The sequence below is a fragment of the Manis javanica genome, chromosome 1 (genome assembly GCF_040802235.1).
Source record: "Manis javanica isolate MJ-LG chromosome 1, MJ_LKY, whole genome shotgun sequence".
In the NCBI taxonomy this organism is placed as follows: Eukaryota; Metazoa; Chordata; class Mammalia; order Pholidota; family Manidae; genus Manis; species Manis javanica.
The window spans coordinates 227654199-227680374 of record NC_133156.1 but is presented as its reverse complement, the minus strand read 5'-3'; the positions used below and the strand labels follow the sequence as shown (position 1 = coordinate 227680374).

The 26176-nt window shown below is 53.6% G+C and overlaps 1 long non-coding RNA gene across 4 annotated transcripts in view; it reads right to left on the bottom strand.

Annotated features, from left to right (window-relative positions):
- Nucleotides 1-22847, bottom strand: part of LOC118973943 (uncharacterized) — a 70393-nt gene extending 47546 nt beyond the window's left edge. The window contains exons 1-3 of one of the 4 annotated variants that reach the window (XR_005063494.2): nucleotides 22336-22847; nucleotides 3249-3322; nucleotides 1769-1876 (exon numbers count right to left, since the gene is read on the bottom strand). This is a non-coding gene — a long non-coding RNA (uncharacterized lncRNA). Of the gene's footprint in view, nucleotides 1-1768; nucleotides 1877-3248; nucleotides 3323-11937; nucleotides 12530-15595; nucleotides 15745-20140; nucleotides 20369-22335 lie in introns of those variants that run through there. The other 3 variants (XR_005063495.2, XR_005063498.2, XR_005063497.2) reach the window with 3 other exon arrangements.
- Nucleotides 22848-26176: the final 3329 nt, after the last annotated feature.

Sequence of the window (26176 nt, the reverse complement as noted above, 5' to 3'; positions counted from 1 at the left end):
TGGCTGAAGGGAGGCTGGGAAAGGGGGTACAATATAGCATTTCTAGCCTTTCTCGGAGGATGAAGACTTCCAGCGAGGAAGGTGAGACGATGGCAGAGAACAGTATCAGCTCCGGCAGGAGTCTGGACCTCTCAAGCAGTGATTAAAATACCTCAGAATACCACAGCCTCCAATCTTCCCGCAGGCAAGAGTATCCAGCAGGCAATACCATGATCATATTGTGTTAATTGTGCAACTATTATGACAATTCATAGTGCATATAAGATTTCATTTAAAACTACTTTTTTTTTTAGAAAAAGGAAATTGATCTAAAGAAAAGAATTAAATAAAAAATAGTACCAGCAGTGTGCAAAAGATACGGCAAACATCTTGAAAGTGGTAAGTAAATCATCCAAGTTTGGGATGCAGTGAATTGATAAGGTTTAAATGAATAACACATGCAAAGGCTCAGCCCAGCGCCTGGAACCCAGGGAGGGCTTTCAGTGACCTGCAGCAGTAACTGTGGTTCCTTACAAGTTAAGGTGACCAAATTCAACAAATGAAATCACAGGACAGCCCGTTAAATTTGAATTTCAGATAAACAAATAATTTTTTAGTATAAAAAATTATATGCAATATATGGGAAATACTTGTACTAAAAAAACTACTTGTTTTTCAACAAATTCAAATTTAGCTGGGCTATCTGTGACTTGTCTGGCAACCCTATTCCACACACTTTCTCTGGAATGAGGAAGAGCTGGGACATAGCTTGGGGACCCTGGGATGTCACCAGGGATGCCTGCCCTCCACCAGGTAGTTGGGCAGAAGATAATGAGAGAATGTGGAATCTCCCCAAGAAGCTGGGGGACCTGTGCCCAGCAGCACCCCCAGCCCAGGGCCCTGCACCCCCAGCTCCACCCTCACTCAGCGCTAGGACTATCCCTGAACTCTCCAGCCCCTTGCTTCCCTGTCGCCCAATGGCCGTGACATGGGAGGGGACCAGAGTGGCCTGGGCAGCAAGTGTTGCTAAGGGCAGCATATCACAGATGGGTGGGATCTCATGAGCACACAGGAGCCTGCTGTGTGACTTTAAAGGCTCACCACAGGAACTTGGGCCCATAAACACGCAGATGAAGAGGTTTTATGAGTGTTGGGCTGGACCAGTCCCTCCCTCTTTCCCTCCCCTCTCCCTGTCTCTATTGAGCCAGGCCAGGAAACCTCTTCTGTCCACACAAGGGCGCAAGCACGACCCATGTGCTCCCCAAGTACGGGGGACCACAGAGGTGTCACTCTGTAGGCACGTTGGGTTGGGGTGGGGGGCCTTCAAATCAGATTTTCAAGCAGTCATCCACATCTCCCAGGTGATAGGTCAGCACGTTGGTCTTTCCCAGAAATACACCCAGAAGCAGGTACGGAGACGCTGTGGTGACCACACAGGCCCAGACACTTGATTCCATTTCCCAGAGCACCTCTGTGCTCGAATCAGACCCCTCCTAAATCTCCAGATCTCTGGGGGTGACACTGTCTGCCAGTTACATTGTGGGAAAGCTGGATTTAGATGGCATTCACTCCAGACAGCAGGAGAATATCACAGTCTTTTGGGAGAAAGGCCTCAAAAGTCTGTGGATGCTCATTTCTGGAAAATAGCCTCTTGATTCACACCAGGCCAAGAAGAAAGATTTATGAGCTCAGCGTGTCTTCTGTTTGTCCCAGTTACGGGGCATTGCTCAGCCCTGTAACTCACACCACAGAGCAGGGAGACACAGCCACTGTCTAGTTTTTACTCAACTCGCTGCAATCCCAGTGTCTGGTGTGTGGGGGTGTCCAAGGGGCATGTCCTTCCCACGCAGAGTGAAGTCCCTCTGAGGCCGTGAGATCCTCTTCTTCCTCTGTGGTTCTGTGGAGATACATGAGGTGCATAATAACTGTCTGCCCTGCTCAGATCTTCTGCCTCCAGCATAGCCCATCCCAACAGGGTATGTGTGTGTGCATGTGTATACACCCACATGTGTGTGCACATCCCCCATGTCTAGCCCCACATCTCCTGTTAGTGGTTTTACTGTTGCACACCTTACTGTCTGCCTGCCGGCACATACAGAGAGTGCTGACGTGAACCCAGTGGTCCTTCATTTCTGGGTGATGTCTCCCAGCCCCTGCAGAGGCCTTTGTGGGAAGGATGTCTGCTGGGCCCCTCAGCCCCATTCCACTCACCCCCTTCATTTACGGGGGCCTCATAGGTCTCCCACTCCGACCTCTGTCTTCTGTTCCCCCACACAGCCAGGCAGCCCTTTGCTCCTCTCTCTCCTGGCAGGACACTGACCCTTTGTCCCCCAGCCACTGGTTAGTGTTGTCAGCTATGCCAGGCCATCAGTTCTCACTCTACATTGCCCAGAGGGAGGGAGTCTGACTTTAGATTTCATAGATAGGGTCTCCAAGATAAACAGCGCTCGCACATTGCCACAATGGCCACCTGTCAATGCATAGCCAGCCAGTGTGGAATTAAGCTCAGAGGCTCTGTGTCTTCTTCTTGAGGTCAATGCCCCATTTATTATCCTGGCGGTGCTGTGTGCAGGGATACAGGTATTTGCCAGGCCCCAGAAGGTGGGATATGGGCAGTATGGAAAGAAAAAAATTCACCCCATGACCTGGGGACACATGGGCACCACCAGCTTGCCCAGCCTATGTTGCCTGGTCTGAACATGAGCTACCTCTCCAGCGGAGGTGGGCATGCTCTGAGAGTGCCTGTCCTCAGCCCTGCAGAGGCAGGAGGGAAGCAGGGACACTGGGGCTTCTCACCAGCATCAGACTGAGAGGTAAACCCCTGCACAGCTTATAAACCCCCTCTCCACCCCCAGACAACTCTGGCAATTCCAGGCAGCAGGTGGCCAGGAGAGGAGGACCAAGAGGAAGCAGGAGAGCCCCTTGGGAGCCCCTCCGCTGAGGACCCCCCATTCCCATGTCGAGTGATGCCCCAGGGAGAGCCAGGGCCCCGGCATGCACCATCTCTGGGCATACCAGTGTGAACAGGGCCCTGGGAGGGCTGTCGGTCACATGGCCGGTGGAATATCACACTCTTTCCTTTGTGACTAAAAGGCCACAGAGCCAACCCTGATTTCAGGCGATGAGCTTGCACTCTTGCTGCACCAGCTGCAGACCAAGCCGGTTCCCACAAAGGCCGGGTCCCTGTCTCAGGGGCACGTGGCTTCAGGGCCCTTCCAGCATGCGAGTGGGCACTGCAGTCTGGTCATGACCCACAGTACAAGGCTCACCTGCTTCTCCATCAGTGTAGTTCCGTGATCTCAGGGCAGCAACATCTTGTGATGGGGATCGGCAAGAACCCCCCCTGGAGAAAGCAAGTTGTGCAGTCATTAGGGTTGTGGCCTCCACAGTGGGGACGGACCCAGCAGCTGGGTGCTTCTGACAGGCTGCTTTTAGGTCAATAATTAACATTTACAGACATTTCTCCTGCAGCAAGTTAAATAGCATCTGCTCGGGCAGACATCCAGGCCCAGGGCAGGCAGGCAGATGGAGTGCCTGGCCCGGCCTGAGGCTCTGGCGGGCAGGCCTTCCTGCTGTAAAGCTCTGTGTCTGGAAGGAAATGTAGGGTGGGGGCAGGGGAAGCAGCCTGGGTTGCTTCCTTTAAGGTCTAAGAGCCTCCAACAACTCAGCCTTTTCTTCAGTAGCCTCTTCATGTGGATTCTGAGTTCTGGCTCTGGGCGAACCACCTCTGGGAAAACAGTAGTCGGAGCTGATACCGCACAGTGGCTTGTGGGCTCAGACAGGCGGGAGGAAGAAGAAGCTCATCCACCAGCTGTGGTGGAGCTGGGGTTCAAGAAGGCTGGCTGAGCAGACAGCAGAGGTCCTGACAGTGAGCGGAGAGCAGCAGGGAGCCCAGCCATGGGACCCTAGCCTACAGGCCTGGTGGGGCTGGGCAGGTAGTGCAGGGGGGTGGGCCCTGGATATGGGGCACAGAGTAGTACAGGGACCTCCAAATAAGGCCTGCTCTCCCCACGGCATGGGCGGGAAGGGGCCCGCACTTGGCCTCCTGCCACCTGCACATCAGGCTCTGGGGCGGCCAGTCTACCTCGTGGCCACCACCTATCTTGTTGCCACGCTACTCAATGAGATGCGTGGAGACCTTCAACACACATTTACTGGACACCAGCCTGTGTATTAAGCCTGTGCAGAGCTGGCCTTAGAGGTACACAGGGGAGACCCTCAGCCTCAGGGTGAAAGCACAGACCCCAAAAGGTGGAAAGGCAGAGTGCAAATCCTGCAGGGACCACCATCCACCATCACCCAGCCCAGCCTCAGGCCCCTGCTCCCCGCCCTCCGCACCCTCCCCACCCTCCCCACCCTTTCCTGGGAGCCTGGCCTGCCAACAGCCAACAGGAAAAACAACACCCTTCCTCTCGGTGCTCCTCCCACAGGGAACACACCCCTAACCCCGGAAACAGCCCACTGGCTGCCCTGGGGTGACTAACCTTCTGCACCTCCAGGAAACCCAGAGTGACTTAGCTTAGCCAAACAGATCTCTCACCAGGTGGTAACCAGGTTGTCCTGTCATGTGACCAACAATTACCCACACTGGCCCAGTTTTCAGGTCACATGTATTCAGTTTCATTGAGTGCCTACCATGTGGAAGAGATGGTGCCAGGTGGTACTCACAGCGTCCCTTGAAGGTAAGCACGTGCTGGGTTATCAGCTAATGCTGCATAACTAATCACCCCAAAGCTAAGCGGCTTAAAACAACAGCAACATTTATTTTGCTCGTGAATATGCAAAGTGAGCAGGGCTCAGCAGGGGCCAGCTTGACTCTGCCCCACTTGGCAGCAGCTGGGGCAGCCGGAGGCTATGGGCAGCAGTCATCTGAAGCCAGTCATTTCATGCCTGGTGCCTGGCCTGGGGCACCCAGTAGCTGGGGGCATGAGAGCTGGGGCGCCTCACACACCTCCACCTCCTTATAGTCATGCCTCCCGTCCCTCCAGCCAGCATGGCAGCTTCTAGGTAGCCAGACTTGTCTCATGTGGGCTCAGGGCTCCTGGGGGCTGTGCGTAGGCGCAACAAAGCCAGGCAGATGCTCTATCCCCCCTCTAACCTAGAAATGGGGCCATGCAGCATCATTCCTGCCTCAGTGAATTAGAAGCATCTTACCAAAGCTGCCCATATCGAAGGAGACGACAATTCACCTCTGCCTTTTGATGGGAAGCATGTTAAGGAATGTGTGAACATGACCGTGAACATGTGTTTAACTCACCACATGAGACAAGGGTTAGTGTCCTATTTTAGAGAGGGGCCTAGAATAAAATGACTGCCCAGTTCAGATACTAATTCAGAAGCAGGTGAGAACTCTGAGCCCCATCTCCTGGCTCCAGGCCACACCTCCTTCTCTACACCACCTGGCTTAGTGACAAAGGTGCCACATGGCATGGAGGAGAAACTCCCCCCTTGCTCCTGACCTGGGCGGGCTCCAAGGGCCTGGAAGGAAAGCACCAGAACCCAGACCCCCAGCCACAGCCACGCCTAGGAGTGCTGCGCCAGGGCCCTAGGGGAGACCCCCCAACACAGCAAGAGGGCATCTTGGGAGGGGGGCTGAGTTCTGTATCTGGCACAGCAAGGGGCAGCCTGGTGGGTCCTGGTGCTGCTTTCCTTCTGCTCACACCTGAGGGAGGAATGCGTGCAGACACTGCAGGGTGCGGGGGCTGGCTAGGCACAATGAACTAGTCCCGTGGGTGAATGTAATAAATAACCCCCACATCCTTGCTGTCAAGAATCGCGTGCGTAGTAGGAGACATACTAGTTTGATACATAGCAAACTGGAGTGCAGCCCTGGCACTGGCCACATGGCCTTCAAGTCCTGCTCTGGCCACGTGCCCTGGTCTGTCCTTAGAGTTGGAGTGCAGTGGGATCCCACGTGCGCAGGGTGGGGAAGGTCAGGGCTACCCGAGCAGCCTTGCCGGGTGGGACCAACCAGGAGCTGCCATGGCAGGCCTGTGGTGTCCTTGTAGGTGAGCAGGTTTGCCCATGGGTTTTCTTTTCCCCTTTAGTTTATGTTTGGGAGGAGGCAGTGCTGAAAAAGGAGGACAGACTTGGGTGCAAGAGGCATGTTGCTGAGGGTGGGCAGATCACAGGACCACGGAGAATGTGACCACCCTAGTCCCCTGCCCTCCCCTGGGCTAGCTTTTGAGGCTGTGTGGAGAGGGGGCTATAGACAAAAACTGGGAAGAATTTTGTTTCATTTTATTTTTTTGAAATAAGAGCATATGAGAGCCTGGACATCAGCAGCTCACTTCCTTAAGGCCTGGGTGACAAAACGTGTACAGATTGGAAGGAGAGAGGACCTACGTGCATGTGTACCCCAGCCAGTGGGACCTGACGGGAAGGCGGCCCTGCTTGGCGCCTGAAGACTGCCACCTTGGAATGCAAGAACAGAAGCGCAAGGTGCAGGTGACAGAGGTGCCAGCAGGTGGGTCAGGAGCCCCCATGGCCTGCAGTGGGGGGAAGCTGCAGCAGCGAGTGGCAGGGCTCATTCCTGAACACACCTGGGACACAGTGGGGGCAGGTGGCTCTGAACACATGGAAGTCCTGCAGCTGCGAGGACAAGGACTGCTGGAAGTGGGGAGTCCTGCTCCTGGGGCCTCATCTGTGGCCATAGACAGCGGCAGCCGGGAAGTTTCATCTCACTGGGGACATTAACAGAAGTTTTAAAAGGGGGATTTGCACAGGGAAAGAGCAAGTGAGTAAAACCTCACACTCAGTTGGGAAAGTCACATTGAACTTGGCCTTGAAGGACTGGAAAGGCTGAGACACACACACAGACAGAAGTCAGGTCATTCCTGGTGGAGGAAACACCCGATCTGGGGACATGAAAATGCTCCATTCGGAATACAGTCGCTCTGAAGTTCCTACGGGAATATGTCTCTGATAGGATGTTTTGTAGGCTTCCCTGGGGTTACTGCACCAACACCATCAAGGCTGAGGTGCTAGATTGCTGCCAGCCTTCTTCTGAGGGTAGGAAATGTCCCTAAAGGCTGGTGCAAACATGCTCTGAAATGTGACTTCATTCCTGGTGTCAGAGATGGGGCAGTTTGTCCTCAGACCCAACAGTAGCCTGGAGAGGTCTGGGGAGCAGAAGGAGAGTCAGCCTGGGCCTGGGCTGAGGGGTTGTCAAAGACCCAAGGAAGACAGGCAGGGGGTGTGGGGTGGCATGGCAGCCCCCCAGGGAGAAGGAGTGGCCTCCACCTCAGACTGGGTGTGGCCTGGGCTGACCTGAGGCCCCAGGTGGGTTGGAACAGTGGGAGCCCCCTTGTGTATATCTATACCTGCCTGCAGTGTGTTTGTGTCCTGGGGGTTCTTCTTTGGGGCCCAGGGAAGGCCCAGGAGTCTCAGTTCAATGGGCTGCTAAGAAGAGCCAGACAGAAGCTTCCTCTGACACTGAAAGGTGGTGGGGGCACTGAGGTACTGCTGTCAGACAGTCTGATGTGGCTTCTAAAAGGATTCTGGGAAGCTTCTACATGGTTTGCATTAAGATCTCATAAGGATTTTAGGTTCATCCACAAGAAGTATATGCAGATTCTATAAAGATTCTAAGAAATCTGAATGTGTCGATACTGGAGCCTGGAAGTGTGGGGTGGGTGAGCAGCTCTCAGCTGCACTGGCCCACGGCCAGCGGGCTCCCACCTCCCCTGACCCTATAAATTGTAGAGCATTTATTTTCTCCTAGGTTCCTTCTTTTGCTCTTTATAGAACTATTTTAACGAGATCAATTTAAAAATGAATGAAAGGAAAAGCCCAGAGCAAACAGCACACAGCAACTAGGCCTGGCACGTCCTCGGATGCCAAGGTACATCAAAGATGCCAGCAAACAAACGCACAGTGCTCGCACCCTCCCCGGGCCAGTGGCATCTGAAAGGCACCCATAATCCCTTGCTGCCCCCAGCTGGCTCCCTGCCCAAGTCAGGACTTTGTGTTTTAGCACTGGGGAGCTTGTGGAGGTTTTTGAGCAGGGAAATGACTTTTTAGACACATGCATTAGAAGGTCTCTATTTAGCCCAATGTCTTAGTGTGCATGCCTTAGGCCCCATTTTCCTGGACAGTATCAATTTATGCCTCCTATCCCGTTTAACTCTCCGTTACACTCTCAGAAGTATCCTGGTTTTACTTACTGGATATTTTATGATATTTTTTAATTTTTTAATTTTTTAATTTTAATTTTTTAAGATATGACAATAGCATTGTAGTTGTGTTAAAAAAAAAAGAATTCTTATCCTTTAGAGAGACATGCTTCAATACTTATAGATGATTGTTGTCTGAGATTTGCTTCCAAATAATTCAAGGGTGGGAGCAGAGATGGAATAAGATAGGATGAGTGATATTTGGTGGGAATTCATTATACAAGTCTGTCTATTCTTATATTTGTTTGACATTTTCTGTTATAAAAAGTATAAAAGAAAGTGCCCCAGATTGCATAATAAATGTAGTCACTCTAGTTCAGTCACCAGGAGGCAGTTTGTCCCTAGGGGACAGTTGGCAGTGTCAGGAGACATTTTGGGTTGTCACAAGCAAAGATGGGGATGTGTGCTACTGTCATCTCATGGGTACAGACCAGGGACACTGCTAAACACTACAGCACAGAGTGCAGCCCCCAGAACTCAGCATTATCCAACCCAAAGTGTCAGTGGTGCTGAGGTTGAGAAACCTAGGCTAGTGGAATTGTCTGCAGTTTACTAAGGCATCACAGTACAAACAGGAAGGATGGTGTGTCTATGTGTGAGTTCACTATAGGTCACGCTCTGGAGGTGATTAGTTAACACTTAAAAGGAATTCACACTCTAGGAGTGTGGCTAGCCAGCACTTCAAATATAGTTACCTGAATCTGCTCCTGAAAATTCATTAAGTAGCCTAGAAAATGTTCTAGATCATTTGTCATTGGTGAAGTGATGTGCAAGAAATGTGTCTGGCTTGAAAGATGGAGCATGAACCTGTGTCTTTGCTTGAGGAAGATAGAAGGATCCAGAAAAACTGGATGACTAACACCTGTGGGCTAGTGCTTGGGGTCTATTCCCATTTGATTCTGGATCCCAATCATCGCCCAGCTCTGACAGAAGGCCCATCTCCTGGTCCAATCAGAAGGTGGGCTGGTCCTTAAGACAGAACAGAGGCTTATCCCTAGGCACTGAGCCTTTCATGTAAGTGCTTTGGGGGTACACCTTGGGACAAAGAAAGGGGATGTCCCAGAGCTCAGTGGATGGGGCCTCATGACTGTTTTTGTGCCTACTCGCTAGTAAAGATATGTCATTGTGGTGAATCTGGTCTGAAATCTGCTTACATTGTAACATATGTCTTTGTAGGAAAAGTGTCACTTGAAGATTCATAGACCTTACTTAATCCCTGGGGACACTGATATTTACCTAGGACACTGATAGTCACTGAAGGGCCAGGTTGGCTGAGATCAGGAGGATAATTCTGGTGGTGTGTGTGGACAGATTAGAGAGATTAGACCTTTTCACTTCATTCAGGATCTTTCTAATATCTTCGATGTCCCTCCCTGGCACCAACACCATGAATCACACCTCTTCTTACCTGGCCAGGGTCTCACCCATGTATCCCAACACCTCCGTCTGGAGCTTCAGCCACAGCCAGGAACGGCCTCTGCCCTCAAGGCCTCCAAGGTGTGACCATGAATATGCAGGAGAGCTCCTCGGCCTGAGTCTGGCATCTGGGGCTGGAATTCATCATGGCCAAGGCAGATTTTCAGCTTCCCTTCCTATGCCTCCAGCTGCAGCCAGGCAGGAAGAGGCTGCCTCAGTGTCCTAAAAAGCTGGGGGACTGGTGCTCAGGGCCACCTTTCCTGCCTGGAGCTGTGTTCCCTCATCACAGGTAGTGGCCATGTATTTAGGAGCAGGAGGACAGTCAGTGGACAGCAAGATAGCTGGGAAGGGCCACCCAGGAAGCCCTATTTTCAGTCATCAACAGCTCAGCGGTAGTGAGCTTATCAGAACATATTCTGGGAGTTTATTTGGCTGGAGAGAGGCAGAGAGGGCAGGAGCACCCAGCTTTTGAGTCGGGGAAGGAATGGGCATCCCAGAGGGAGGATGCCCCCACACCAAGGGAGGTGGAGGATTCAAAGAGAGCTTTCTAGAGCTTTCATGAGATGAACTCCACCAATTTCACCATTCTGAGGAGCCTTGATGCCCTACCTAGTCCTCAACACACATACGTGCCCCCCACCACCCGCCACGGTCCCTGAACTGCATTACTTGGCCTCGTGGTCCCTTCTTTCCCAAGGTCTCAGATTACATGCCTGACATGGATTCTTCCCGGTTGCTAATCCCATGGTGTGCTGGCTCCCACGGGGCTCCAAGGATGCTCCCGGTGGCCCAGGAGCAAGCTACCTGACTCCCTGGACTCTCCCTCAAGAGCCCCTGCAGAGGGCCAAGACCCTCCCTGGAGGTGCATGCTCCCCTACTAGGGTTATTTAGCTGGCATTTCTAGCACAATCCCATTGCAGTTGTCTTTGCCTCCGTCACAGCCAGTAGCTGCTCCATGGGGAGGCTTGGGATGGGAGGGAGAAAGGGTTCTAGGCACCCCCAAACTCTACAGCTACCCTTTCCTGATAAACTATACTGCAAAAAGTGGGTGTGCTGTTTAAAGGCCATTTTCCCATCCGCTTCCACCCAGGCCCTGCCTGGCATCCTGGGGCCCCCCAGATCCCAGCCCACAGTGGCATGAATGGCACCTCCTATCTCCTCATCCATCTGGGGTTCTCTGAGCAGGGGCTGGGCTGGGTGTTGCTGATCTCTGTGTTTCTCACAGCAGAACTCAGAGCAGAACCCCCTTGCCCCATCCCCAGCCATGCCCCAGCACTCAGAGGATGTCAGGGAGTGTGGGCAGAATTTAACTGCCTGACAAGTTCAGATTCGCATCTTTGATCTGCAAACCTGGCAATGCTGGGTAGTAGAGGAACTGGATTCAGGTGCAGACAGACTTGAATCTGTGCTTTGTCACTTAAACCACTGTGACCTTGGGCAGTCACTTCTCTCCCCAAGCCTGGGTATCCTCTTCTGGGAAATGGGGCCACTTGTATCTAACTCACAAGACAGCATGTGAGGAGTGATTGCACCATGTGCACAGACAGCCCAGCCCAGCTCCAGTGGCCACTAGGCTCCCTCTTGGGGATTAGCTGAGCCCAGCAATGAGTGGTTTAGTCTTGGTTTCAGGCATTGGGCTTCCTGTTACTGACATAGTAAGCATTTTGTATATTTCCTAATCATCAGGACAGTCCTCTGAGGAACGCATCAATATCACCAACACCACCTTGTATGTTCCAGGAAACAGGCACAGAGGGATTACGATGCCTGGCCGAGGTCACACAGTGGGTAGGTGGTAGAGCTGTGGTTTGAACTGAGGCATTTGGGCCCTGCTGTCTCCACTGCTGAACTGCTCTGAGTTCAGGCCTTCTAAGAGAGGAAACTGACAAAGGGACATTCTTTTAATTCAATCAAAAGTATTTGCCAAGTTCCTACTAAAGAATCAGGAAAGGTGGTCTCGGCCCCACCTCAGGATGCTTGCTGTAGAGTCCTGGGGAAGGGCTCCAGCCCCAGGCCTGGGAAGCTTGCTGAGACCTGGAGAAGCGGCCTGGCCTGTCACGTCTACCTCTGCAGCCCACTTGCCTGCCAGGCCGTTTGAACAATGATTAACTGCAGCAGGCAGGCCGGTGCAGGCCAGGGCGGGCAAGGCAGGTGAGCTCACCCCTTGCACAACAGCTGCCACACCCACCTGCCCAGCTCAAGGGCGACACAGCAGGGCAGGGCCAGTCAGGCTCCCAGAAGCTGGGGAAATGGCTCTGGGAAGGACAGGGGACAGTCTGGCTGGACATGAAGATGCATTCCACCCCCTACCCCACCAGCCTCAATATTCCAAAAAGGCTGGTCTGGGCTGGTCTGAGAGGAGTCTTACCTGATCCGAAGGGTCAGTCAGCCTTGCAGCGTGCCTGCTCAGGAACCACCCTCCACCTCCCTACTGTCACCAGGTGGCTGTCGGGGTGGGGGGGAAGGCCTGGGCCTGACTGGGCTGCCCAGCCCCTCCTCACAACATAGGGGCATGGCGACCCTGAGGCTTTTCAAAGACTTTTCAGCAATAAACACAGGATGGGCTCCTCCTGACTTACAGGAAGGTCCCATTTTTGTTCCAGATTCACCTGCCCAGCCTCAGGGACCGCACTCTCTGGGCCAAGTGCTTGGAGCATCACATCCTGCTTTGTCCCTCACAGGACCCCCACCCCCACCCCACCCACCTCCTACAACCTGGACTGAGAAGACCTGGTCTCCTCCTCATCGTCTCAGGGCATGAGACCGCTGCCTGACGCCTCCCTCCTGCCTTCTTACAGAAAACCGGTTTGTCACCGAGTCCCTGCTCTGGGTTGGAAGAGCACAGAGGACACTCCTTGCCCTCAGGAGCATGCGACCTTGTGGGGATGGGCCATGAACAAAGGACCGAGAACAGGTGAGAAGTTCCGCAATGCAGGCCTGGCCCAGCAGCTGGGACTGATGAGCTCCTCCCCTATGCAGCACTTTCTGTGTACCAGGCCCTGTTCCAAGCAGACCATGGGTATTATTATTTTTATTCATGGGCTTCACAGAAAGATATGAAGTGGATCATTTCATGACCCCCATTGTAACTGATGAGGGGAAAACCAAGAGAGAGAGAAACCGATATAAGTAGCAGGAGCAGATTCAGACACAGGCACCTGTGCTCTCAGCCCCCACGCTATGCTGCCTTTGATGCAACATAGAGGAGAAGAGGAGGGCCAGGTGCAGCTTCCTAGACAGAAGGTGACCATGCAGAGCTGGGCCTGAGGTGGGAGTGGGAGTTTGTCAGAGAAGCACTTGAGGCACCCCAGACCCAGTAAGCATATCTGCAAGGCTGGGAGACCTGGGCAGCGAGTACCCCGGGAGGAGATGGAAACAGGGGTTCATGTCCTGACCCCTGCCTGGCGTGAGTCCCCCACAATGAGCCCATGTTCAAGTATTATCGGTGATGTTTAAAGGCACACACTAACACCCTAAAGACTGATGAACACGGCAAAAAGCAACACCCTGAAGCAGGAGTTGGCAAACATTTCCTGTAAAAGGCCAGATGGTAAATATTTGAGGCTTTGCAGGCCATACTTTTTTCTGTCACAGCTACTCAACTCTACTACTCAGAGCAGCACAGACAGTATGTGAACAAATAAGTGTGACTGTGTGCCAATAAAAGTTTGTTGATGGACACTGAACTGGCGCATGATTTTCAACATGCCACACACACAACATTTTTTTGTTAAATGTTTCAATCATGTGAAATGTAAAAAGTGTTTTTAGCTTGCAGGCTATACAAAAACAGGCATGTGGGGTGTGATTTGTTCCTGGCCGCAGTTTGCTGATCTCTATACTAAGAGCTCAGAGAGGTGAGTGCATATGGAGGCTTCGGAAAACTAGTTACACAGATTGGCTGGAGCCCAGGAGTAAGGAGGGGGCTGGGCCAGGGCTGGAAGGGGCTGGGCCATCCCCACGGGGCCTCATGAGCCCTGACAGGATGTGCAGCCACAGCAGGGTCAGCCCCAGGCTTGGGCGTCAGGGTCACCAAGTCCTGGCCCTGAGATCCAAGGCATTTGCTTCTCTGAGCTTCAGTTGCTTCAGTATAAAATGGAACACTGGCCGTGACCTTGCAAGTCCTGTGAAAAAGGCCAGCTGGGGTCACAGAGTGGCCCTTATTGATTCATACAATTGCTTTGATTATTCTCAAGGTTTTAGGCAGGTACCTACTCAGGTATGGGTTTTGGAAGCAGCCCCTGGTGGCCATGTAGAGAAGGGGTCGGCACCTGTATCAGCTTCCATTTGCCCTCCACATCCACCCTCCATCCTTCTCTTTAAGGGCGAAGCTTGCAGGACATCCAGGTGGCTAAGTGCACAGGTGTACCCCAGTCTCTCTGCAGCCCTTATTTTCTACCTGACCTTTAGCCATGACCTACCCAGTTCTGCCACGTGAACCATCATGCTGGGAATGGCTTAGGCACTTCAGAGAGTGGTCAGTGCATAAGTGGTTGCTGGCCTTCTCTTTCCCTTTAGATGCAGAGAGAAGGCTCTCAGGTGCATGGATTATACAGGAGGAGTGTGGGAGACACACTGAGTCCCCGGGATTGGTCCAGGGGACTCCATTCCCAGAGAGGCCATGAGTTAAGTAAAGCCAGAGCGGCCAGCCAATGACATTGCTGAGGAATGTTTTTGCCCAGCAGCTAGGGAGGTTGAACATGAGGGAGGCACTTCTATCTGGGGGATATTTGGGTTAAATCTTCCTTTTAACCTCCCATCTCTTGTGACTGCGGAAGACAGGAGATCAGATCCCAGCTATCCTCCAGCGTGGGGCCAGGGCTTGGGGGGCCAGGGCTTGGGGGCCAGGGCTTGGGGGAACAGGGGAGGCCTGTCCAGGGCTTCGTCTCCTTCCTAACTGGACTGCCTGCTGATTCCATCATCCTTCCTAAAGCAAACACTTGATTGAATATTTCTCAGTTGAGTCACCGTTCAGTTTGCCTTCTCCCAGGAAATCAAACACACTCGTTTTTGCCTCTTCAACATTCTGACCACAGTCACACTTCACTCTCTCCTGGGACAGGCTTTCAGGCTTCCCTGCTCTTTCTTGCCCACGGAACCCCAGGAAGTTAGAGGCTTATCTTATATTCACTGCCTTCTAGGGGGCGGATGGTAGCCGGCGCAATGCTTCTCTCCATTTGCCTACGATGAGATGAATTACCACATCTCCCTCACCCCCACGACTGCTAGCCCTAGTCCATGGGTCTGATATTCATTAATGTCTAGCCAAGGCCTGATTCAGCCACATTGCTTCACAGGCAGTGTAGGCAGCAGACACGTAATGCGTTGGGCAACCCAGGTCTGACCAACTGGTTGGTCAGGTCAGTGGCCATGCAGCTAACAGGAACAGCTGGGTGGACTTCAGCCGGGGGAGGATGAGACAGGGCCTGGGGAACAGACCCTTGCTCTGACTCACCAGGTGACACTGAAACCTTAAAAAAACTCAGAAAGGCCTCTTTTCCCAGAGAGCTTTCCTGGCTCTGCCATGAGGCCTGGAACCTCTGCTCAGCACGCCCCAGCAAGTGCGCCTGCCGGAGTCTACACTGCTGCAGGGGTTGGGGTGTGTGCACTGACTGAGCGCTGCTACTGAATCTTTCTTCTCTGACATGCAGGAGACTGCTGAGGAGTCAGGCTTCCAGAAGACCCATTAGATCACCAGCTACTGAACCTACACCTCACTGGGCATGCAGTGATTAACCTGTAATTCTAGGGTTCCAGCTGTGGGGTCGGGGTAGAGGATGGAATGTAATGATAGACAAGCAGTTTGATGTCTACATTTCTGCCAATCCATTTTCAGCTCAGATCCATGCAAGAAGCAGATCTTCCTACCATGAAATTCCCCATTCATACTGGGGTATGCCCCACAGACTGCAGCCCCTGAGCTCAGACTGGAGCTAAGGGCCCATATCACACACCAGAACAGCCAGGGTGTCATAGAACTAGAGGGATGCGAAGTCTCCTTAGAAATCATTCAGTAGAGGCTTTACCTTTACGAAAGGCGAAAGGAGTGGGCATCCCAGCCCAGACAAGGATGAGCACCAGCCACTCTGATGAAGGCTTCTCAAAGGCTCCTGGGCGCAGTGAGAGTAGAGACTAAAATGATGCCACTGCCCATCCCTCAAGGTCCAGCTCACATAAGGAAGGGTGACACATGCTTCCTTACAGAGTGTGGGCTTGCTCAGCCAATCCCAGGGACCCTCTGAAGCCCGCAACAAGCCCTGACTAGAAGCCCTGGGCAGTTACACACACGGGAGTCTTTGGGCCCTCGGGATTCAGTACTGAGCTCCCAAGGGTGTGTTCCGATCTATTTTGCTCAATGCCCTGAGGAAAGGGGACAGGCATCAGAACCCAGTCTGACTGGAAGATTCATTTCCTGTTGGGATTCCCCAGCTCACTTCCTAAGCCTCAAGGCACCAAGAAGCCTCTGTGGCAGCAACTCAAACAAACCTACAGGAGTCAGGGAGCCTAGATTCAGTGCCCAGGGCGCTCAGTAGCCTCAAGCAGCTCTACTCAGAGAAGTGTGATACCCGGGTCTCCTGACCATGCACAGGGCACTGTCAGAGGTCAGGAGCCCCAGGGGTTATTTGAACAGGAACTGCTCAGGTCACATCAAATGTTCCACGTCACAAACCCCCTATTTAACCCCTTTTCAGGAAGTCATCAATCTCAGGGGCAGGGTGGGGGAGGGGCGTAGTACTGTAACTGTCACGAGTCAGCAGCATCCAGCCGTCCCTCTGGTCAGTGCACCTGGCTAAGGCACCCAGGGCTGGACTCCCACAGCCTCTCCCATGACAGCACAGCATGGGGACAGGGTCCCATTGGGAGTGGTTACCACTGAACCTAAAATTAGTGGGAGCTCCAGGGAAAAGCTGAGGAGCATCCCTGGCAACAGAGACCCCAAGACACTGGTGTGAGATCCAGGGGTGCTTCTGTGTCGGGCTGGTGGAGGCAGTGAGGAGAGGAGGCCTCGGCCCCTTCTCTCCCTGTGCCCTTTCCCGTCTCTCTCTCTCCCTCTGGGTTCTCAGCCCTCCTGCTGTGTCCACAGACAGCTGCCCCTGACCTGCAGACCCACCAGGCAGACAGAATGGTGTGTCCCCCAGTGTGAGAACTCCTCAGGCTATTCCTGCCTTCTTCCCAGGTCTCAACCCCCACTCACTGCCCTTATGCCTGAAGAGAATCTGTGGGTTCGGGGGTGGGGAACGAAGGCCAAGCTGCTTTCACGCATAGCCTCAACCCTCTCCTGGAAGGCTGGAAGCTCCTGGAAGTTTCTAGAGTCACAAACCGGCCCTCCTAGCACTCCAAGATCCACCTCCTCCAGGAAGCCTGCCATGTGAGTGCTGATGGTCTGAGAATCAGAGGGCAGCTGCTGAGAAAGTCACTGGGAAAAGCAGAGGCCAGGAGAGCCTGAGGGATGAGGAGGAGAGGGAGGCAGCAGGGGTCCAGTGTCCATCCAGGGCTCGTGCTCCCCAGGAGGCTGGCTGCCTTGGTGTGTGGCCTGGCCCCCGAGCACCCCTTTTCCAGAAGGATGTCCAGGACACACATGACACTGGGGAGAGGCAGCAGGTGACAGGGGAGGCTTCCTGGACAGGACCAAGAGAGCCCCAGAAGGCCCAGGAGAAGCTGCCCCACCCGAGAGGCACTGGCTGCCTGAGCGCCCCACGGGGAGGGGGCATCCCCAGAGCTGACTGATGCTCACGGGGAGGGATGCTGGGAACCAGGGGTTAGGGGGCAGCCCCTGACTCACCAGAGCCCAAGCTATCACAGTCCCCTGAGCCATCGTGCCCTCGGGTGGCCTGCCCTGGCCAGGGCTGTGGCCCCCACAGGGAAACCAGCACCCCTGTCTGTCTGCACTGCCCAGAGAGACCGAGGTCCAGCCCCTCATCCCCCAGGCCCACCCACCGCCAACTCATTTCCCCCACTGGACCTCAATTTCTGAGTTTCCTATTTTTTCTTATCTCCAGACTTTTCCCTAGGGAAAAAAGTCTACCCATCCTTCCAGGATAGCCTAAGAAGTCCCTCCCTGACACCAAGGGCCCGTAGCGGGCTTCTCCCTCTTCCCTGGCTCCTGCAGGGCCAAGTCCTCAGGATCTGATGTGTCTTCCCAGCAGGATCATGGGGTCCCTAAGGGCAAGGTGCCTATGCCAGAGGGGAGCCTGGGGCTGGGCATCCTGCAGGTGCTCAGTGGGGACTCAGTGGTGCACTGATTCTGCGGCTGCAGCCCCTTGCTCCCCAACCCACTCTCCACTCCCCAGCCCGTTGGCCTCAGGGAGCTGGCCTATAAAAGCCACTGGAATTCCTGCCTGTGGGCTCAACCCCACCCCTGGCTTCTCAGGCCCTGGCCCAGCCTCTTCCAGGCTGCGCAAACCAGGGGTCTGGTCTTAGCAACTGACCACCCAGAGAGCTGTCACCTCCTTCCCGCCAGTCAGTGGCTGCCACTCCTTTCCATTCAAGGAACTAACTGCTGTTCTGTGAGTCAGTCACTGGGGACGAAGGGAGAGGGTGGCCTCATGTGATACTATAGTCACGGAGGGAGGCACAGCTGCTTCTGCTTCTCCAGGGGGACATTCTCTTCCCGTGGGAGGGGGGCCCCGTCACAACATGGATGAAATGTACGTGCAGTCTAACTGGATGAGTTTCTAGAGAGCCACCCTGAGCAGCCTAAGGAGCTACTGTGAGCAAGCAGGCTGGAGGAGGGAGTGGGGGAGCTGTGTGGGTTCCCCCGCTGACTAGCAAACCACTCCCCTTCTCAACCTCAGTTTCAAGAATGTGGCCTCGTGAATCCTAAGAATCCACACAGTTTTGTGACTTCCAGAAATCCATGTATGTGGAGAAGGGCCAAGAGGCTGACCATGTCCTAAAGGATCCCAGGGGAGCATGGTCCAGTAGAACCATGTGACCCCCTCTGGCTGCAAGGAAGCTCTGGATTCAGGGCCCAGCTCTGCTCTGACCTGCACATTATGAAACTTTTTGACCTTGTTTTACAGAGGAGGGGACCTGAGGCCCAGGATGGAAGGAATACGCCCAAGATCTAGGGTGTGTCCCTGAGCCTGGCTTGCAGTTCTCTGCTCCTTCCCCAGGGGACTCACTCAAAGGGTCAATGGTCTGAAGAGGGCCAGGGTGCTGGCAAGCATGGCTGACTTGCAAGGGCTGAGATGAAGTCAGCCACCTCTCATAGCCCAGCTGGCGAGGCAAGCTTCTCTACCCAGGAGCCTCTGGGACTATGCTGGTGATTCCATGTGTCTGGAGGGTGGGTGGGGGCTGGAAGGGACTACATGGCACCAGAGGGAAGCCCTACAGGGAGGGCTGTGTTGTCTCCTGGGTGGTGGCTGGGGCCACCTGGGTCCTGTGCCTTTCATCGCCAGATGCCTGGGCCTCCCTCCCCACATGGTGCCCAGAAGGAGCGTGGGCTCACCCTCCTGGAAGCAGCTGCGGCAGAACTGTCAGCAGGGAGAGCATGGTTAGAGTGGGGGTCAGGGAGGGCTATACCTCCCACAGCCCTCGAACTGTTTGAGGATTCTTGGCACTCCTCCCCACCCTCCAAGTCCCTCCCATCCTTTCCAGGGTGTTTATTAACCAAAGCTAGGGTGGCCCTTGGAACGGGGAAGGTCAGAGAGGGCATAGTTGCGTGTGCAGGTGAAATCCTCTCCTCTGGCCACTGGAGGGCATGTCTGGGGCCTCCGAGCACGTCTGCGCACACTGGCCACTGCACAGGAGCTGCGTCTGCTTGAGGGAATTGTCCTGCTTTCTAATTGCAGTTGAGGTGTCCGCTCACCATGCCATGTGCCCACAGGGCTGGATCTGCCTGCAGTGGGTGCTGTTTCTAATGTGCACAGAGATGTTGTGTGTGCCCTGGACACCCTCAGCTGAGCCTGAGGGTCACCTGGGCAGAATTTGGGTGGGTGGGATGGCTCAGAAGGTAGCCAGCAGATGGAAACTCACTTCTCAAAGTGGCATCCCCCCAGTGCCAGAACATCTTTTTCCCAGTTTCCCACCACCTGGTTGGTGACTGCTGGCACTTCCAGCCAGGAGCCTAAGAGCTCTGCCAGTCAGCACCCAGCCTGGGAACCCCACGGCTGCTTCTACGTCATCCTGAGCCATCCTGCGAAACCAAAGAGAAGTGCTGCCTGGTTGGAGGAGCCTCCCACCCAGATGCCCTCCTGCCCTGACAGAGCCTCCTCAGAGAAAGGTGGGTAGAGGGCCTGAGCCCAGCCCCTCCCATGGCCACCCCAAATCTCCAGGCACTAGAGCCCATGGGTCAGTTCTGATCTGAAGGGCAGGCTGGGCCAGGCCACACCCCAGTGGGCTTTGGGATAGGCCAAGTCTCCCCTTTGGGGTGTCAGACACAGCCTCCCCCTTGAATGGTGTTGGGGGAAGGAGGGGAAAGGAGAATGCATCCTATCTGTGCTCACGAATCAACACCCCCTCCCTGCCCCCAGGACTCAGATGGGGAAGATATGGGGGACCCAGGACTTAGCATGGTTGGGCTGACACCTGTGACTTTGACAAAAAGCTTCTACAAAATAAGCACTCACAGATCGGCACTCTGCTCATCAGTGGGGCTCCTGCTCAGTGACCATCACTGTATCTCCAGCATCTCTTGGAGCGGAGGCCTGCGGCTCAGTAAACACTCGAACACATGGAGTGCAGGCCTTCCCACTCACTTCCAGTCCCCAAGCCCCTCCCAGCCCCAGCTCACAGCCTGGCTGGCACAGAGCCCAGGTGTTTCTCATTAAGGGTTTTATTGCTGATTCTCAGGCTCCGGCTGAAGAAGGCTGAAGGAGCTACCTACTTCTCCACCCCACCCCCAGGCTGCTCACACAGCGGGGTCAGGTGACTGAGTGCGGCCTGTCCCCTCCCACTACCCAGCTCTTCCTGGCAACCTCCTACACTCACCAAGAGGTCACCCAAGACCCAGCTCCTGGCTCCGAGCCCATTCCTTTAGGCCCATCCTTCATACTGCAACAGCCAGAGCGTTCTTCTGTGCAGCAAAGCTAACGATCCCATGCCCTTACTTTAAAATCCACCAAAGGCTGCCCTTTCTGTCTTTGTGTTTGCTTGCTTGCTTGTTTGTTTGTTTGAACAACTGGCTCTGATTTGTAGCACTTGCTACTTCTCATGGTGTAAAGATTCCCACCATGGCCAATTTCAAACTAGCAATGTGTGGTCACTGAACTCAAATGTACGAAGAGCTCTCTCAAGGCAGGAGGGGCTCCTGTGCACCACCACCCATACCCCCTCACCCTTGACCTACACAAAGCCCTCCTTTACCGGCCCCACATGTTCCCCCCAGCCTCATCTCTCACTGCTTTCCCACCCCCGACACGGACACTGCACACCAGGTGGCAGGTGGCACCTGTGTGTCCCTGAGTGCACCTAGTACTTGCCCAAAACACCCCTTTTCTGTTCGGCCTGGTCAGTCCTTTGGTGAAACCCTGTCCAGATGGTTCCTCCTCCAGGCCGTCTACTTTAGCTCCCCAGACTGGATTGGTGCCCTTCCTCTGTGCCCCTGGAATACTGCCCTGGGAATCTGTATTATTTAATAATGCATGTCTGTCCTTGCCATGAAACCGTGGGCTCTGCAGAAGCCAGGGCTGTGTTGCAGGGTCTCTGGTCCTGGCCCCGAAATAGAGGAAGCCTCAGTGATTGTACTGAGTGGGAGAGATATATGGAGCGGTGTGCTCGGAGCCAGGCTCTGGGGGAACAGCTACCCCAGGGGCCCGAGGGACTCTCTTGGACCTTTCCCAGCAGAGCCCAGGGCCACCTTCTTGGCCAGCTTCCTAGGAGAGTTTCAGGACAGGGACAGAGAAATGTGACCCGTACTCATGCTCTGTTGGTGAAGGGGGCATACTCCCACCTCCTGGATCTGACATAGACCAGGTGTCACCCCTAGATTGCCCTCTGGCACACAGGGGCACAGAGCTGGCTGAGGCTGGTACAGAAATGAGCTGCCACCCCCTCACAGTTGTTTGTATCCTGTGACTATGGTTTCCTGCAGGGCAGGTTATCATTATTGACTTTGGCGCCAGCACCCAGGCATTTCTGGGAGGCCACCCTTTCCCATGCCTGGGAATAGCCTCAGAGCTCACTGGGACAGCCCTGGTCTAGAATAGCCTCCCACATCCTACCCAGATGGTCCTTTGTGACCAGAACAGGTGAGACAGGAAGCAGCAGGGGACAGGGGAGTGCTATAGGCTTCGGAGTGAAAAAGACCTGGATTTGCACGTCAGCTTAGTCACTCAGTAGCTGTGCAGAGTAACAGCTTAGGGCCTCAGTTTCCTCACCTGTAAGGCGGTAATACCTTAGAAGGTAGGTAGTAACACCTGCCTTTCAGGGTTTTGGTAAACAGAAGAGTAACAGCCACTATTTATGGAGTGCTTGCAAAATGCTCACAGCAAAAGGCAGTTTTTGTGATAACAGTTTCACTCACTCCATCTTACGCAGTATCCCCGAAGCCCTTGGAGATAAGAGCTGTGGCCCCACTGCACAGGTGAGAAAACCAAGATTCTGAGGAGTTTTAGTCACACAGCAAGTAAAGTGGGTTCTAACTCCAAAGCTCCTGCTTCTACCTCTCTGCTACTCTGTGTCCCTAAAACTAGAGGGTAGGTGTATGTATGGCCTGGAACACTGTAGGCATGTAGTAGATGGTAGCTATTATCAGTAATTATCCAAAATTCTACTATCCAGCATTAACAGGAAATGGAATTTTTAAGCCTCTTTCAAGTCTTACCTGAACCTCAAGGTAGGCACTGGCATTCAAGGCTTTCAAATGAGGAAGCTGAGGTCTGAGGAGGTGTGGGGTTCTCCACGGTGCCCCAACTAGTTGCAGCAGAGCCTGGTTTTGCCCTAGGTCCATGTTTCTGGCCTGCCTCCTGCAGGGTGAGGGCTGCTCCTGGCTCCTAGGAGAAACCTTGCTTTGTCTGTGGGTGCAGGGGAGGAAGGGAGTTGGAAAGGCAGGACTGAGAAGAACAACTGACCGTTAGCTACCTGCCTTCAACCAGTTCCCTCTCTGTCACCGCCCTGGGCCACATAACTGAGTCAGAATAGGAGTTGGGTGCCTGAGGCCTGTGACCTTGCACAAGTCTCTCTCTCCAGACTGAGGAAAGGGGGAATGAGTGATCTCCACAGCCCAGGGCTCTGACTGCGACAGCCCCTTGCACCCGTGGGTGGAGCCCTGTCTGGGGAGGGGCAGCCCACGAGCCTTGGGTTGCCAGCCTTGTGCTGAACTGTAGCTGCATGGTGCAGCTCAGGACAGCTACGCCCACCTCGGGACACTGGTCCTGAGCACCTTGCTGCGCACAGCGTGCTGAAGTCCCCCGCGAAAGAAGCCCTGCACTGCGTCTTGTGTATTCTTAGGCCCAAAAGCTGTTCATTTGTTACTCCGGGAAACAAGACTTCTCTAATAAAATCTCATGGTAGTGCATCTGATACAGCAAAACACCTTAATTTTAAAAGAGAAAAATATATAAATATTTCTTACAGTCTGAGAACCTTGTGGCACAGAGAAAAGCAGTTGATAAAATTCTTCTTCCTCCTGTGGACAATGACCACGTGCCACAGGTCTTGTCACGCACGGTTCGGGAGTGGCCAGGTTGGGCCTACCAGGAAGGCTGAGGCTGCTTCTGCACTGGGGCCTCCTGGGACCATGTGCAAATCCTCCTGCCCTGAGCCTCAGGCTACAAGGACCACCTCCCAAGAGGGTGGGTGCTGAGGTCTACATCACCAACGCACCCAGGCCTGGTTCTCAGGACCCTGGTCCCCTGCCCTGGCAGAATCCTGAAAGGTGCAGAGGGCCCTCTCACTACGGCCACTTCCTAGAGAAGGAACCTGAGGTCCAGAGAGAGAGAATGCTAGTTAGGCCACCCTGGGGCTCCTGACACCTAGCCAGCTCCTGGTGCTGTCACTGCTTTAACCACATCTGTCATTTCCTGCAAAGCAGCAGTAGACCCAGTGCCATCCCCATAAGACCGTACTTAGTCCTCAGGACACCCTGTGAGGGAGATCACGTGACTGGTAGATGGCCCAACCAGGATTTGGAGCTCAGGCATCTGGCTCTGGTCTCTCTCTTAACCACCATGTTATTCTAACTTCTCCATGGGCTCTGAAGGGGTAACCACATCTCCTGTTTTCCCCCAAACCACCTTCACTTTGTAGGGTAACATGGGGGCTAAGAGCCCCCATCAAGGGGAGTCCTTGAATCTGGGCTGCCTGAGTAGAAGTGCCAGTCAGAGGCCAAGGTGAGTCCTGGCCAGTCAGGGCTTGTGTCCTAGGAAGGGCTTCACAGATTCAGGATTGAAGACGTTCCTCAGCAAAGTCTCTGGAGCCCAGGCTGCCCATAGGACTCTGTGGCAGCCCGGGTGCACCACACAACCCAGCTCTGAGGCCTACTCAGGACCTCAGGCTTGCTTCCCTTCCAGTCTGCTGGTTTCAGCTCTTTGCAGCTTTTAAGGGTGGGAAACCCCAATCTGGGCTGCCCCATGTGGCTGTGCGGGCTTTGCCTGGGCCAAGGAGCAAGAGGAGACTGATACCCTGCTATCCAGGCATGAGGCTCATCGTAGGCCTGCACGATAAGGTACCTTTCTCTGACCATGGCACCATCTGCTAACAGAGCTGGGCCCCCGGTGGGAAACCTTCTCCAATTCATCAGAGGTTCTATGTAGGCCAGGTGTGGGCCATCCCGGAGACGGACCAGTCAGTCCAAGAGTCCAGGAGCAGGTGTCTGTGGCCCTGGCCCTGGTTTCCCTCCTCACAAGTGACCTATTAACCCTTGCAGGTTCTCACAGGTACCTTCTCGTCCTCATGCAGGAGGGACCATGCTTTCTGGATCCAAAATCAGGATTTGTACTTGAAGTTTCTTGATTTATGAATCTAGAAACAAGGAAATCCATATAGTTGAAACACATTTGGGTTTTTCTAGTTTGGGGAGATGACAAATAAAGTCACCATATCCATATGATGGAATACTACTCAACAGTAATGAGAAGCAAGCTCCTGATAAACCCAACGGCTTGGGTGGAGCTCAGATGCAGTCTTCTAAGTGAGAGAAGCCAGACTCAAAAGGCTCTGCGACTCCCAGTCCAGGACATCTGGGAAGGAGGAACTACTGTGACAGAAAGCACAGCAGGGACTGCCAAGGGGCTTCGCAAGGGGCCTGAGGGAGCTTTTGGGTGCTGGAGTTGCTTTGTATTGTAAAGGTGGCAGTGGTTAAAGATTGTATAACAACAATGAATTTTACTCTATATCAAAAAATACCTTAGTTTAAAAAAAAAAAAAGAGAAGAAATTACATTTCCTCTCCTTCCTGTTTTTCCACTCATTTTGACCTGAACATAAATTTGAACATTAATGAATTTCATTGAGTGGATATTTCCAAAGCGCCTCCTGTGTGCCAGGCCCTCTGCTCTGTGCAGAGAAGAGAGTGAGACCCGGAAGCCTGGGCTCACTCAGGGACCCCTGTCCCTCTTCAGCTGTGTCGTCAGCCCGTGCTCCCCGCCCATCCCTCCCAACATGGCTGCTCAGGCCCAGTGTGCCCCTATTCCCCTTTTGGGGACTCTGGGTTACTTCAGAATAATGCTGACTGATGTGGGTCAATCAGTAACTATGTACTGAAGTACTGGAATTTCTGAGACATTTCCATGGTTTATGGGGCCATAATATTTGAAGTAGAAACCTGGGAACTGTCCTTGACACCTGCTCCTCCTTCTCACCCCACCCGTCTTATGCCCCACATAGTCAGGGAAGAGGGGCACAAACTACCAGGCAGGTGGCCCATGGGGGCTCAGGCCCAACTCTGTGGCTTATCAATACAAATCCTGTGTCACAACATTTGGGGAGGGCAGTTGGCAATAAGTTATTTTCACTGATCCAAAAGTGTCCTGGACTATTGTGCAAAAAATCCATCCACGGGCTTGTTCTGACACTCTTCCTGAATGTCCCCAACCTCCCTTTCCCAAGGCCAACTGCTCGCCCCTCTCACAGGGACCACTGCGCAGGCCTCCTAGCTGACCAGTCCCCTGGTCCCCCCACCATGGCCAGAGGGACATTTTGGAGACCAAAGCCTGACAGGGCTGCTCCCTCAAAATCATTGGCCCACAAGCAACCCACACCAATCCATAAGGAAGAGACAAAGGCCCAGTAGAAAAATGGGTCAAAGAATGTGAAAAAGCAGTTCCCCTCTGAAAAAAAGAAATACAAATGGCAATGAGATACGAAATGATTCCTAAGTTTTTTTAAAATTAAGTAAACAGAAATCCAAACACCATATGATAACCATCTCCATCTCCCACCCCAGGGGTAAAAAGAAAATGCTGCCTTGTGTGGTGCATGGGAGAGGGTAAGCTCTAGGTCTCTAACATGCAGGCTGGGTGTGGCAAACTGGTGAAACTTTTGGAGGAGGATGATAAAGAACATCCTCTTCGGTCCCAGAACCCACTGCTAGCAAGCACGGTGCCTGTGGTGTATACTTGTAAGCCTCCACTCTTGTCTATACCACATGACATTGTGTGATGGCTGTATGGGCAGGTTTCTTCCAGCAATATTAATAATAGCAAAAGCCTGGAAGTAAGATGCCCA